At 43.6% G+C, this 15,732-nt stretch overlaps 1 non-coding gene across 1 annotated transcript; it reads right to left on the bottom strand.

Moving 5' to 3' along the window:
* Positions 1-4,566: 4,566 nt before the first annotated feature.
* LOC127764884 (small nucleolar RNA R71) lies at positions 4,567-4,673 on the bottom strand. Its single transcript, XR_008016022.1, has one exon. It is a non-coding gene; the product is annotated as a small nucleolar RNA R71 (small nucleolar RNA).
* Positions 4,674-15,732: the final 11,059 nt, after the last annotated feature.

The raw sequence follows: 15,732 nt of genomic DNA, 5'->3' as shown, positions 1-15,732 counted from the left end.
CTCGGGATCTCCACGGGGTACTCGGAGCTCTCTACAAACTCTGGCCATGGACGTGCAGCAACTCTTCAAGTACGAGTTGAACCACACCTCACGAGTTCCGCTACCTTCAAGTACGATACCCTCCAACCACACCTCCTTCTTTACTTCCAGCATAGTTCTCTCGAGTTCCGCTACCTCAAATTTCGTCTTCCAATATTGGATACGACGATCTTGGTCAGCAAGTGCACTCTCGAGATCTGCTTAGCATGGAAACGACTAAGTCAAGCTACTCTTTTCTTTCGAGAACATAGCAAATTAAGTCGGAGGAGCAAAGGAGATGAAAAGACCACCAACCTAAGGAAGTCGTCGCCATCCCCGTTTCCACGGGTAAATTCTGACCTACATCGTCCGGCGACACATGTGGCTCAAACGCAAGTGCCGGGACGATCACTGGCGACTCAGGCTGCCCACGCTGTTGGACATCCTCGACATCAACATCTCTACAAAGACAACAAAGTACTCGGAATCAAAATGCTGAAGAAAACTAAGGTGACGACCGCACACAGGCCAACACAGTTTTACAAGGCATGACTGGTTAAAGAGTACAAGAGAACTGAGATCCTACTCTTCAAAAAGTGGGAGAACAGACTCTCCCAGATCGCCGACTTCCTCCATCACACCTTTACGCGCGTCGTTAGTTGCCCCCTGATCCAAGATCCGCTGAAGATCGAGTTCAGGGTGCGGTAACCTCACACACACAAGGACGTGACACGCTCCGGTATAGATCCCGTTGGACGCCTCCTCCCCGATCCTGGCCGCATGCTTGGAGGGTATCGCCTCCATCGACGTGGCCAATTCCGCGAGTGAAGTCGTCAGCGAGAACTCGTCGGGGTTCGCCGGGATGGTGGTCGTAACACCACATTCCCCGGCGAGCTGGTGTAGGCCGGTGTAGGTGACCCGCAACGAGCCGCGGATCCTCGACGGGTTGTCCTCAAGTTCCGACATGCGGTCCTCGAGTCCCCGCCGTTGTCGCTCGTTGCTGGCCACCAGTTCCCTCATCTTCTGGAGGTCCTCACGAACCTCCGCCAGGTCACGTGCCAGCTTGTCGGCACGCTCGTTTGCCGACGACGCCGTCGACGTCCTCGCTTCCACAATCTCGCGGCTTATGCCGCGAGCGCCAGCCTCGAGGATGCGCCCCATCTCGACTTGGAGCTCCCCCCAGGTGAGGACGTCAGCAGGCGGGCCGCGAGCAGGCCCGAGATCACTGGCAGGGCCGCTAGGCGTCGCCTCACGGCTGCTGGACACGTCCACGACATCGGTCGAGGCCACCACAGGAGACGCGCTTGAATTCCCTCCAGACCCGTCGTGCGCCGCCTTCGCCCGTGCCGACCTACAGAAGATCATCGTATCCGGACATCAAGACTAGTCGCCAAAATTCAACCAAATGAAGGACCTCAATTTCCGTCTACTCACTTCTCCCCCAGCGTCACCAGCTTCTGTCGTCGTGGAGGTGGCGGAGACGCATCCAACGCCTAAGTAAGACCAGTACGACGTGAGGGGGACGTCTTCCGACTACATAGTTAACAACTCGAGTGACTTACTGATGGGGAGGACACTTTTCGGCGGCTGCCGAGCACGGAGGTGAATTTTCTCCCCTTCCTCGGGACACGGCTGCCACTAGTCGTGGCAGCAGCAGCAGTGATGGCCACGTCGAACGCCTCCTGGGCGACGCCCTCCTTCAACGAAGCCGCCGCCTGGTGGTCCACGAGTGGTCCAATGACGTCGGTCAGAGGGAGAGCCTGCATCACGTGAAATCGTTATGCGATCTAGGACCAAAAGCAAAGGGGTCGACAAACACACTCACGTTGATTGCGGCTTCACGCTCAGCTTTCCCCTTCTCGCAAAGGGGGACAGGGACGTCGCTCGCTGTTATCGGGCCGGTGATCATCAACTGACCGACGCGACGTTCCAAAGTCTCGCTGTTCAAACCTGTAGACCGAGAACCAAAATTCGGTAAGACAGGAGGAACATGCACATAAGGAAACCAAATTAAACACAAGAAAAATACCCCGAGAAACCCGGGTCGTGTCCTCCGGCCCAGAGTAGTCAAAGGTTGGGTGGGCTCGAGCCTAGAGCAGCTGGATCTGCCTACCAATGAAGTTAGCAGCGACTTCATACCCCGACAAGCCCCGTACTCGGAGGTCATCGATGGCATCGATGAAGGGCTGAAGAGAGGGGGTCAAGGTGGGTTTGGCGGTCCAAGACGGAACCTTATCTGGCTGCTCCTCAGGAACAGCAAAGATCGGATCCGAATCCTCTATCTGAAGATAGAACCATCTTGCTCACCACTTGCTACGAGAAGAAGGGCACTGGAAGGGGATATAGCACGACTTCAGGCCATCCCGAAGTCGGAAACCAACACATCCAGATACCCTGGTGGATTCCATCCAGCGCAACTCGTAGTAAAAACGAAGGAGATCGAGAAACGGCTCTACCCCAATGTAGGCCTCATAGAGATGTGAAAAGATACTGAGGAAGGCGATGGAATTGGGGTTCAGATGGAGCAGAGAAAGACCATAGAAGTTCAAAACGAGGAGGAGAAACTCAGAAGGTGGAGGGAGAAAGCCACAAAGAATATAATCCTCTACCGCAACCATGCGGCCTAGGACAGGTTCAGGTTCAGTACCTCCTGGTTTCCTCTCCATGGTCCCACGACCGGGGAGGGCGCCCTCCTCCTGCAACTTCTTCAAGGACGCACTGGTTGAAGTGGACTTGTCGAGGTCCATTGCCGTCGGAGATCGCCGGAGAAAGGACCGGGATGAACAAGCTAGAGTTTGTGCGCGAGCGGAGAAGACGAGGAGTGCTTGGAGGCTGGAGAGTTTTTCTTCACAAATAGGCGGACTTCAAAATGGATCCCCAAAATCCTCTTAAATAGACACATTTCCGACAGTGCGAATTCCAAGGAAAGGAGAGAGAGATGCCCGCTGGAAATTTCTGGGTCCGTTACGCGCGGCGGTTTCTCGGACTTCAGTTTAAATTCACTCATGACCGTTGGGCTTCACATGGTGCTGTCGATTACGTCTTACGGTCCTCGCATTGAGAACGACAACAGCCTCGACACCAGAAGTCGCGATCGGTTACACGAGTTCATTTAAGCAAAAGTCGGGGGCTACTGTCATGGTTACGGGTAAGGCATACCCTTTACCCTTCGATATATGTCATATATCGATATGGCTTGCCTGCGCGTATATGGACGTTCTCTGTATACATTAAGGAAATCCTTCACGGAGTTTGCAGATGGAAGGAGTCCTACTCGGACAGGACTGGGTCGTCAATGTATCGTGCAGGGTCCGATGTTTCCGGGTCCTACTTGGGAACTACCTGACCTGCGATATAAAAGGGACCCCCCGGGAGGACCTAAGGCATCGAATCTTAGAGCCAACACAACCATCACAGCCTACGAAGTCAGAGCCTACAGGAGCCAAGTCGCCGGGAGATCTAGTCGAACCAACTCAATTACGATCTCGCCGGTTTCATCGAGTTCCATCGTTCCCTTTGTAACCTGTGATTTCCATCATATAATCCCATATCAACTGGATTAGGGCTATTACCTATCAAGGGGCCTGAACCAGTATAATCTTCGTTTTCTGTCTGTTTGATGTCGTATTACGTAGATCCTTGTACCAACGTACCCCAATACCCTCTATATCCGGTCTACGGGTATCACCCGTCGACAAATATTCTTATTACAAGTAATATATAAATTATTAGTTGAGTTCTCTCTACATGATCTTCCCACGGGATAAAATAAATACGATACACTTGGAATACTGTCGGGTGAAATGCTACAATGGTATATCCGTGCGCTTGCGGATGAACTCTGTAACTATAATATACCAGAAGTATTTCTACGCCATTGCTGGAAATTATATTTCTAGTAATGTCGTTAAGAAATAACAACAAGCATTTCTGGCGCCGTTGCCGGGGAAGATTCATAGTAGAGATTACTTGAACTAATTACTTTATATTTACCTCTGTATAATCATTTCCTTTGCAGGCTAACCTTGGTTGTTTTCACTTTTTGTTGTGAAAATAGGGTGGTGCATGACTGGTTTCAACTTGCTGGAAAACTTCAAAGAAAATCCAGAAGCTTTCTTCCGGAGCGTCAGGCCGCGAGTCGTTGCTCCGCAGAAAACTCTTCCGACAGAGAAACCAGCCATACCAGTGCCACCGACCTTCAAGACTATGGCCAGCAATACTCTTCGCGAGTTTGCGATTGGGCTGCAAGTCAACATAGGAGACATGGATTTCGACTTGAAGTCCAGCCTTATCACGATGGCGCAGGCTAGCCCGTTCTGTGGCAAGCCTAATGAGGATGCCAATGCTCATCTGCAACAGTTCCTGGAGATCTGTAGCACGTACACCATTAAGGGCTTCAGTCCCGACACCATCAGGCTGCGGCTGTTTCCGTTCTCCCTTCTCGGGAGAGCGAAGCAGTGGTTCTATGCCAACCGTGCTGCTGTCAACACCTGGGACAAATGCTCTACGGCATTCCTCTGGAAATTCTTCCCGATGGGCAAAACCGATGCTCTTCGTGGAAGGATTTTAAGTTTCCAGCAGACAAGGGATGGGTCTATTCCTGAGGCATGGGAGCGTCTGCAGGAGTATGTGGCCGCCTGTCCTCATCATCGGATGGACGACTGGCTGATCCTGCAGAACTTTTATAATGGACTCACCCCAATGTTCCGCGATCACCTGGACGCGGCAGCTGGAGGAGCCTTCTTCTCTAAAACGGTTCAAGGAGCCGTTGAACTCATAGAGAAGATGGTCTCCAATATGGGTTGGAGCGAGGAACGACTCTAGACCTATCAGCGAGGCATGCACACCGTCAAGGAGACGGAGTTACTTGCTACCAAGCTGGACCTCCTCATGAAACGCTTGGACGACCACGAGAAAAGGCCACAAGGCACCGTCAAGGCCTTGGACTCACACGTCACGTGTGAGGTCTGCGGCGGCACGGGTCATTCTGGGAATGACTGCCCGGAAACCCATGAGGAGGCGATGTACATGGGCAACAACAACGGGTACCGTCCACAAGGAGGTCAGGGGTGGAACCAACCACACCCATATTATCAAGGAGGTAACAATAACGGTAACTTCTCTAACCAGCCCTCTTTAAAGGATCTCATTTTTGCGCAAGCCAAAACCACTGATGCGCTAAGCAAAAAGCTTGCTGCCAATGATAAGATCCTAGAGAACATTAATGTCAAATTAGATGGCTTCGCTTCTGCTTTTCAAAATCAGCTGAGCTTTAACAAAATGATAGAAACCCAGTTAGCTCAGTTAGCATCTTTAGTCCCTGCAAATGAAACTGGGAGGATTCCGGGGCAACCCGACTCCTCCATTTAAAATGTCAAGGCGATCACAACGAGGGGAGGTAAGTCCACTCGTGATCCGCCATATCCTAACCCTGCAGGAACTAATGGGATGTCAAAAGAAGCGCCATCTAATGACTTGGCTGACAAGGAGATTCAGCCAGACAAGACCGTGCCGCAGGAATACTGCGACACACGGTTACTGCCGTTCCTCCAACGGATGAGGAAACCATCAGTGGACGAGCAGTTCGCTCGTTTTGTTGAAGTGATCCAAAAGATCCACATCAACATGCCGTTGTTGGATGCTATGCAAGTGCCAACATACGCCCGTTATCTCAAGGACATACTCAACAACAAGAGACCGCTCCCAACAACGGAGGTGGTCAAGCTGACGGAACACTGCAGCAACCTGATACTCCACAAACTCCCGGAAAAGAAGAAAGATCCGGGGTGTCCTACGATCACCTGCTCGATCGGGGCACAACAATTCGACCAGGCCTTATGCGACCTTGGAGCCAGCGTCAGTGTCATGCCAAAAGACGTCTTCGACAAGCTCAACTTCACGGTGTTGTCACAAACACCGATGTGCCTTCAACTGGCTGACTCGTCAGTCCATTACCCGGCAGGGATAGAGGAGGATGTGCCAGTCAACATACAGGATTTCTTCATCTCGGTTGATTTTGTGGTGCTAGACATGGACACGGGGAAGGAGACGCCGCTCATCCTAGGACGTCCGTTCCTTAGCACCGCAGGAGCCAACATTGACGTGGGAACGGGGAATATCTGTTTCCATATCAATCGGAAGGAGGAAAAGTTTGAGTTCCAACCAAGGACGGAACAATGCTCCATGGTCAGAATAAAGTATGGGCCGAACCCTCAGAATATTCAAGTGGTCACAGTAGAGCCACCCAAAATAGACAGCCTAGTGAAATTTATGCAGAACTTCTTGGAGAAGTAAACAACGATGCCCAGGAACCGTTATTGGAAAACGCTAGTAAAATCACCCGTACCGGCCAAGAAGTTAGACCAGCCGGCTCAGAAGAAGCTGTCTTCCGCACCAAAACCAAAGAAGGTGTGGAAGGAAAAGCCAAAGGCGCCCGCTCCATCACCTCTGGAGACGGGTGGAAAATCCGCAAACTAAACCGAAAGTAGGTACGGTCTTGCACGTCAGACTTTAAACGACGCGACCTTCGCCAACAGGTAAATTGGTATGTATCCGCATATTTACTTTCAACAATTTGAATTTTTTCATCATCGCATGTTTGAAATTCAAAATTTGCATTTAGGATTTTGAATTTTGAGGAAATTCTTCAAATGAATTTTTCAGAGCAAACCAAAATAAAATTTTCAACGAAAATTCACTGTGCCACGACCGCACTGACCGTTGGAATCCAACGGCCGAAAGTGGGGCCGGTTGGGCCCACCAGGGGTTCGGCCGAACACCCTGGTTCAGCCGAACCGGCTAGGCCAACGGTCGGCTGCCTCTTTCTTTGAGGCAACGGCTAGTGGGCCCCACAGGTCGGTTTTGACCGTTGTGGGTGCACTATTTAAGCCAACCGGCCGGGAGAAGGGACTTCACCCCATTTCAACACATTTTCATTCCCTCTCCAAAGTTTGCTCTCAAGTTCATTCAAGCTTTGATAGTTTCCCTCAAATTCAAATCTTTAGTTGCATATATACAAGTTGCTTTGGTGAAACTAACCGGCGGGTGAAACTCTTGTCATTTCTAACCCCTGCCGAGTTAGTCCGTTCTTGCTTCATTGTGCAGAATGAGGAGGCGATTGTCTCGTCTGTTAAAAGGGTCCGGCTCTTCGTCAAGTCATCATGACGAGTCTAGTACTCATTCATTAGCCGATGTCTCGATGGAAGACGCCGAAGCTCCGCGACGACTCCTAAACGACACTGACCTCGACCTTGTCAGTGATCGGGAGAGGCAAGCCTACTACATGCTGAGCGACCGGGAGTATGCTCACACACGAGAATACTCACCGGAGCTGCTGAAAAAGATAGGTATGGATGTTGAATTTCGTTCTATTTGGAAAGCTGTTGGTTGGCAGAGATTTGTTGTGGTAGACGAGCCTGGATCTGGTTTGCTTACTTTGCAATTTCTGTGCACTTTGAAAGAAATAGAAGATGGTATCTCTTTTCGCTTTTTCCGTAAGGAGTTCACACTCACATGGAAAGGCTTAAGTACACTTCTTGGTTTTTCACGATTCCTGTATAATCGATCTCCAGAAAGGAATTTCTGGGTTCGAGAAAAATAGGTTTTGGGAAGACATTTCTGGGCTCCAATTTGCAAGAAACCTAGAATGAATTATATCCATAATCCTACACTTAGGCTCATGCACAAATGGATTGCTATGACTTTGTTTCCTAGAGGTGATCTGAGACCCATTAGGGGGGATGAATTAATTATCATGTTTGCCATGGTTAGAAAAATTAAAATTGCTCTTGTGAAATGTATGATAAGGCAATAGTTGGAAAGTATAAAGTTCTCTGCTCCTGTTGAGTGTACTTCTCTGATTACTCGGATGGCAAAAGGGCTAGGGGTCGTTAGCAACCAAATTGCTTTTATCTCAGCCACTCGTCCGCGTATTGATGAGGCTTATCTAGTGCAAGGGCATATTTTGAAATATGGAGCAGATGGATCTTTGATATACTTTTTCCCTGATTGTACAAATGAAATCCCGTTGCCAAATGCGGGGTATCATTTGTACAACTTCCATGAACTAACCATTCCCCTGCAGACCATAGAAGAATCTCGTGCAGCTGGAACATACAGGGAGATGCGCAACATGACAAGAAACAAATGAGAAAGTTCATCATCCTCAACACCTGTACAGATGTATGAGGCAGGTTGGGCACCAACTAGGGATGCACCTAGATGGACCCAAGCTCCACGCCATAGCATCGGAGTCTCAACCTGGACAAGCGCCAATGAAGACCGGTGGCATGCGCCTCATGACATCCAATGGGGGGGACAATCAACCTCCCAGACCAAGTGGTGTGCCTCCATCTCCAAGTGAATGGCGCTCAAGTTCCTCTTGTTGGGACTTGGGTGAAATCACTAGGAGAATGGACACCCTTGATATGCAGACGGGGAAGATCCAGTACAACCTAATGGAACACATAGCTCAAACGCAAGAATGGCAACAATCTGCTGATGCTCAGTTCACCAACATCAACAACATGATGCAGCAACAGCACGATGACCTTCAAGCGTACTTCCGTTTTCAGGGGTTCAATCCTTATCAAGGACCCTGAACGAAACCAAGCTTGGGGGGGGGATATCTCTCCTCCCCACTAAGGTAACATGTATCCCATTGCATATTTCCCTTTCCAATTGCATATTTGCTTTCCAATTGCATCTTATAAAACTTGAAAACAACATAAAAATTTGCAAAATAGAAAATACCAAAAAGATAAGATAGGTTTGAGTCATGCTAGGTAAGACAAGCTAGTTCTCTTTGTTGAAATGATGAATAGTTGCTCTATTTTATATCTCTGATATATGGGTTCTTAGTAAATACTCTCTCAAAAGGTTAAATATAAGTAGCCAACAATTATCTGGGAACCTGAGGTAAATGGGCTGCACCTGCTGATCTAAGTCTAGGTTGTTGCGAGATATGAGATAGTGAATGAGAGTTACTATGATCCTGATACTAGTTTGACTTGAATTCCGGATGCTTTGTTTTTCAAAATGACAAATTGAAAGTTCCTCATTTGATATAAATTCCTACCAGAGCCAAAAATATGCTATCATGATTAAACCATATACATTTTGGTTGCTTGACATTCCATTGAACTTTGTCAAACTCTTGTGACTTGTGTAGATACTTCTCATGCTCTATGATCAAGATCATACACCCACATATATGCACATGCTAAAACTCATACACTGGGAGCTAAGCAATATTCCATTCCATTCCCATATTACCACCAAAATAAATTCTCCATGCTTTCATGTGTTGTCTTCCCCTAAAAAGAAAAATCCTTTTGAAAAAAAAAGAAAGAAAAGGAGGGAAAGGCATGGTTATGAAAAAAAAATAAATAAAGTTATGCTCCATCAAGCATGAGCATGATTGAAAAAAAAATATGTAGCCATGCCCTCTCCTAATCAATAAAAGAAGGATTTTTGGGAGAAGAAAGTAAGCACAAAGGTGAAGCATTTTTCTTTTATTTTTCCTCATATACCATTTCCACTATATACCACACACACATTATGCACGATCATGATCTTGAGTATGTTTAGTTATCTACTCTAGTCTAAGTTTTTGACTTAGTAATAAATGTGAATGTAAGCATGCCATGTTTGACCCCTACCGAGCTCCACATATAAACCTTAGAGTAGGAATCAACAAGGCAACATTTGGTGAGGAATTCATATTGATACACTTAGAGAGGCTGAGTGAATCAATTGAGGAACTTGGCTTTCTTTTGCAAAATCATTTGAAAACTTCCGGAATAAGAGTTGAATAAAAATTGGGTGATTGGTGCTCTAATTGCTGTTCTGTCTTTCAACCGCCCAAGGCAATGAGAAGCAGTGTCTCATGGGAATCAGGGGTAAGGGTAAGCCACCGTGCCAAAGATTATTTAATCTGATAGAGAGTACATATACCTTGCACCTGTATCTTTGAGATATGCAGCATAGTAGCAACTCCTGATCAACAACCAAGTCATTGTTTCCTTTCATCCTTCACTCGAGACGAGCAAAGGTTCAAGCTTGGGGGGTTTTGTTGACGGTCATTATCGATCAGTTTCCACCGTCAATATTACCAAAATAGAGGAGAACTAGTGATGCTTGCAATGCATATATCTGTTAGAATAATAATATTCTACTAGTATTAGAATAACCTTTTTGCAGAGAATGACAATAAAGTGTTGGAGAATCGACATCAACTCAGACGATAAATCAATCGGACGATGTCGATAACCAGACTTATGTATGAATGGGCCAAGAACACAAAATTGACACGATGAATTGGGCCAAAATTCATAAGTCTACGAAGTGAAGCAGCGGAGGAGGCCATCAGCCAAAATGTGGGCTGGTTGGGCCGGCCCCTGGTTTGGCCGAACCTGGGGGTTCGGCCGAACCTGCCGTGAAGCCGCTGGATGCAGGGTTTGGATGGACGGTGTGGATTGCTCCCCTATGGCGGTTGGAGGGTATTACCGACCTTTCCAATCGCCATAACCGTCATTACCTGCCTATTTAAGGAGTTCACTCTCTTCACTTCAACACACACCTCAAGTAATAGCTCTCTCATTTCTCTCAAGTTTAGTTTAGTAGTATCTAGCTGGTGGAATAGGAATAGAGTAGAAATCAGGAGTCCGGAAGTCTTCGGAAGAGTTCGGGTATGGCTTTAGCAGCTTTCCTTTCCTCTTTTGTAAGCTTTGTACTTTTATTAGAATACTCTTCTATATATATATTTATGGTATTGAAATACTTTCCGAGTATATGAGTACCTACTTTATATTATGTTCATGTTATACTGAATATACGGCTAGCTTATCAGGGAGATGCTTTGGTGTGGGTATAATGTTTGCTTATGCAATTACTCTATGTCATGACGATAATATTAGAGTAGTATTTGGTAGTTTAGACGTGGTGTCTAGATTACGGGATATCATTATTTGGGGTTATATATTGCGGATGAGAGGTGGGCCGCTGATGGTGACAGCTCAGTACGGGTATTCCTCCGCGCCGGTATATAATCCTAAGTTAATTTCCTGGGGAGGATATTCCTCCTTATTTAGCCCCGGTTGTATGGTCATGACGGGCTGTCGTAAGGAACTCGGCAGTCAGGGGTGGCTTCTCGAAGTACCAGGAGGGCATCGGATAGAGGGTATTAGCTAGTATATCAGTTAACTAGAATGTATGTATACTATGTATATTAAAAGTATAGGAATAGATTTTCTTTCTCTTTTCTTTCTATTTATCTTAGATTATTTATTACGAGAATGAGTTGTTAATGCTTGTGTGTCACTCTACCCTTGGATTATCTTAACCCCTGCTTAGAATATGATTATTAAAGTAATATATAAATTATTAGTTGAGTTCTCTCTACATGATCTTCCCACGGGATAAAATAAATACAATACCCTTAGAATACTCTCGGGTGAAATGCTACAATGGTATATCCGTGCGCTTGCGGATGAACTCTGTAACCATAATATACCAGAAGTATTTCTGCGCCATTGCTGGGAATTATATTTGCAATAATGTAGTTAAGAAATACCACATTTTTTAACAGGTGAGAGAGAGAGAGTATGACAGGTGGGTCCCACATTTTTTTAAATATAGAATGCTGACTGGACTGCCACGCGTACGCCACGTAGACCAAAACCACCACGGATTGGGTCGAGGGGGTAATTCGTCCGGTTTGTATAGTTGGGGGTGAAGAATGTCCGGTTTTGTGGTAAGGGGGTAATTCGGACGACCGCGATAGTTCGGGGGTTAATTCGTACTTTTTCCATATATATATATAAGCATGTCAAATTAGGTCGAATATATATACGACTGCATTAAGAACATAAAATTTTCCTTGTATAAGTACTTATGGGCATATAAGAGGTGCAATGGTAAAGTTGTGCGTGCATTACTCTATTTATCAAGACTACAATTACACACATGTAAATATGTCGTTACTAAAAATTTTAGTGAAATTTGTGGATTTGTCCTAGATCTTTGTTTGGGTGTGTATTAATGGGGATATGTACTCGTGGGTAAATGATTGTGATGGCCTGTGTGTCTTCCATACAGGAGATTAGGAATCAACCTGCTTCACTATATCTATCGGTGGATATTGTACTGTTTGATGGGCATTAGCTCCATTAGCAACCCTAACAAACGCGACCTATAATTAAAAAAAAGTAAATTTCAAAACCTACATATATTTTGATCAAACTATCGTAAAACTATACATTTAAAACGTTGTGTTATAAAGCCATGGTTAGTTCCCACACAAAAATTTTACATCATATCACATCGAATATTTGAACACCTACATGAAGTATTAAATAGGCTAAAAAAAATAACTAATTGGACAGATTGCGACTAATTTACGAGACGAATCTTTTAAGCCTAATTACTCCATGATTTGACAATGTGGTGCTACAGTAAACATTTGCTAATGACGGATTAATTAGGCTTAATAAATTCATCTAGCTGTTTACGGACGGATTATGTAATTAGATTTTTTTATTAGTGTCCAAACACCCCATGTGATACCCTATAAAATACTCAATGTGACACATCAAAACTTTACACCCATGGATCTAAACACCCCCTAAAACTACAAATTTGGCTGTCAATTTATCACAAAACTATATATTTAAGGTCAAGTATCACAAAACTACAAATTTCATATCGAAGTTATCACAAAACTACCAATGTAATATTGAAGTTATCACAAAACTACAGATTCTATCTAGTGTTTAAATCCCTAGTGCTAACACTATGTTGGAGGAGTAAATTCCCTTTATACCCTCGAAAACTCACTCAATCCCTTTTGTACCCCTGAAATTTACCCGATCCCTTCTATACACCTGAAATTTCAACTTGATCTCTTTCATGACCCTGCCATTATATTTTCCTTCATCTCACTATTAATTTTGGTGGCAAATGTCTTTAATAACCTTGATGACTTAGGTTTGAATATAACCTTGAAAAAGATTGAAATTTTGTTTGAATGCACAACATGTGCATTTTATGTAACTAACGATACTAAATAATTAGTGCGGAAAATTTTGACATAAATTTTAAAAATAAAACAAATGCAATAAATTAATTTTTTATTTGAAATTTAATAGGACAATATTTTTTTATCGGGAGCATTCATAAAAAAATATCGTGAGCATTTGTAGTCCTATCTTTATATGAATGCTCCTCAATTTTTATGAATTTTTTTTAAAAAAATAAATACATATTTTTATTTCATTATCTAAAAATATGTTTGTTCATAAATAATGTATCGCACAACAAACTCATCACTATAATAGTCTCATGTAACAAACTTTTATATTTTCAATAATATAATTCATAAATTTCTATGTTCATTCAAAGGGTAAAATGGTCATTTTTATAGAAATTAGACGGTCAACTGACAGGAGGGGCATGGAAGGGATCAAAATCAAATTTTTGGGTATATAAGGAAGTAAGCAAAATTCAGGGGCATAGAAGAGATTAGATAAAATTTTAGGGGTATACAAGTGATTTTCTCTTGTTGGAGCTATAAACATTGTAATTTCGGGATAAATTGATATGTAGTTTTGTGATAAATTTCCTACTTAATATTTATTCTGGGACACTTTGTTCCTAAATCTATAGTTTTGTGAGAAATTTCAAGGTAAATCTATAGTTTTATGATACAAGACCTTAAATTTGAAGTTTTTTTTTTATAGTTTGGTTAAAGCATATATATGTAGTTTTGTAAAATTTACTCTTAAAGAAAAGTCATTAAAGAGATGTTGCTTCATTTATTTTGAAACATACGACGCATTTTATAGGGGTATTAATTAATTTATTTCTAATTAAAAATTAGTAAAGAAATGGCTAAATGGTCCTCCTTAATATGGAGATATAACAATTCCTGATTGATGTTCATTTCCAGATCAGTTGGGAAGGAATATAAGTGGACTGTGTGCTTAAGTTAGTCCAGTGGTATACACACGAGATGCGCATCTGTAGGTGTATATATAAACTCCTACATGTTAATTTCGTCTTATTACTACGTGCTTACACCAGTTCAAGCCAAATATTCATTCTTTCGGATTTCAGGTCTAATTTCGTGCTATTTATTTTGTTGTGATGTGTTTCACTATCAAAGATATTTTTAAACATGACTTATATTTTTTTTAATATTTGTATTGAGTTACTAGTGAGATGAATGATCAAATAAATTTTCAAAAGTTAACGATGTTATATATTTTAAAGCAGAATGAGTAGAAAACTAATGGTGCTATAATCTTGTCCGGTGGCACTATTAACATGTAGGAGTTTATATATAAACGCCTACATATGCGCATCTCGTGTGTATACCACTGGACTAACTTAAGCACACGTATGTAGAGGGCCATGGTAGTAGGTAGGCTGTACGGCAGGAGAGGTGGTAGTGGTTTGCACACGTATTGAAAAAAATTTGTGAAATATGTAAAACTATATGTGTACATGAAAGTATATTTAACAATGAATCAAATAATATGAAAAGAATAAATAATTACTTAAATTTTTTGAATAAGATAAATGGTCAAACACGTACTAAAAAGTCGACGGTGCCAAACATTTTGAAACGGAGGGAGTATATGGTTGGTTAAGAAGCTTGGGTTGGAGCCTTAGTACTACTGTACTAGGAGTTGAGAGGATATAAAGATGAGTACATCCATATTATGGATTCCATAATGTAAAAATAGAAAGTGTCTTAAACCTTTAAGAGCTATTTATATATTGTGTGAATAATTTTATAGGAATCTATTAATTGGTTGACGTAACCATTTACATAAAGCCGGCCACAAACAATAGAAAATTCACTCTTCCCTCCCTTATGATGCTGCTACTCTGTCTCACAGTTGCTTGCTGCCATGGGCGAGGGGAGAAGGTGGGGAGCCAGCTATGGGAAAGGGGAAGAAGGCGGGGAGAAGTGGACGTTCACCCGAGTATTACATGTCACCTAAATAATTATGAAAAAATTAGAAAAAAATTTACAAGATGGGTTAACATGTAATATATCACTCCACAAACATGCAAGTTCAAATTCGACTTGTACAAGTTGTAACAAAAATAACAAATTAAACTCTAACTAGTATATGTATATTCACAGTCAAATTTATTATTTTTGTTACAACTTGTAGAAGTCGAATTTGAACTTGCATATTTGTAAAGTGATATATTACATGTTAACCTATCATGTCATTTTTTTCGAAAATTTTTCATAACTATTTAGATAACATGAAAAAAAAATGGATGGACGTCCAACCGAGTGTCTAAAACGGTTTCCCAGGAGCAAACACCGCAAAGGGCACCTGCATGCATGAAATTTACGTTGCCAGAAGCGCATTGTTACCACCGCCGGAGATCCATCCGCAAGTACCACTACTGCCGTCGTTGGATCCTTCCGCTCCCTACGCCAGATCATTGCCTTTATCGGATCCACTCGCATACGTGAGCACCGCCGCAACCGTCGTCCCCGAATCCGTGCATGTCCACGACCACGGCCATTGAATTAATCCATTCGAGTTCCATTGAGGTGCTCTCATTGGGATATGGTGTGAGGAAAAATCGGATGCTGCGGGAGAAGAGGTTGGTTGGGATGATACCTATATACTTATATTGTTCATCCTCATTAAGTATAGTTAATGATATTTCTCTCTTTTCTCATTAAGC

The sequence above is a fragment of the Oryza glaberrima genome, chromosome 2, assembly GCF_000147395.1.
Source record: "Oryza glaberrima chromosome 2, OglaRS2, whole genome shotgun sequence".
Classification (NCBI taxonomy): domain Eukaryota; kingdom Viridiplantae; phylum Streptophyta; class Magnoliopsida; order Poales; family Poaceae; genus Oryza; species Oryza glaberrima.
The sequence above is the reverse complement of the archived record's forward strand: the minus strand, read 5'-3'. Positions and strand labels throughout refer to the sequence as shown.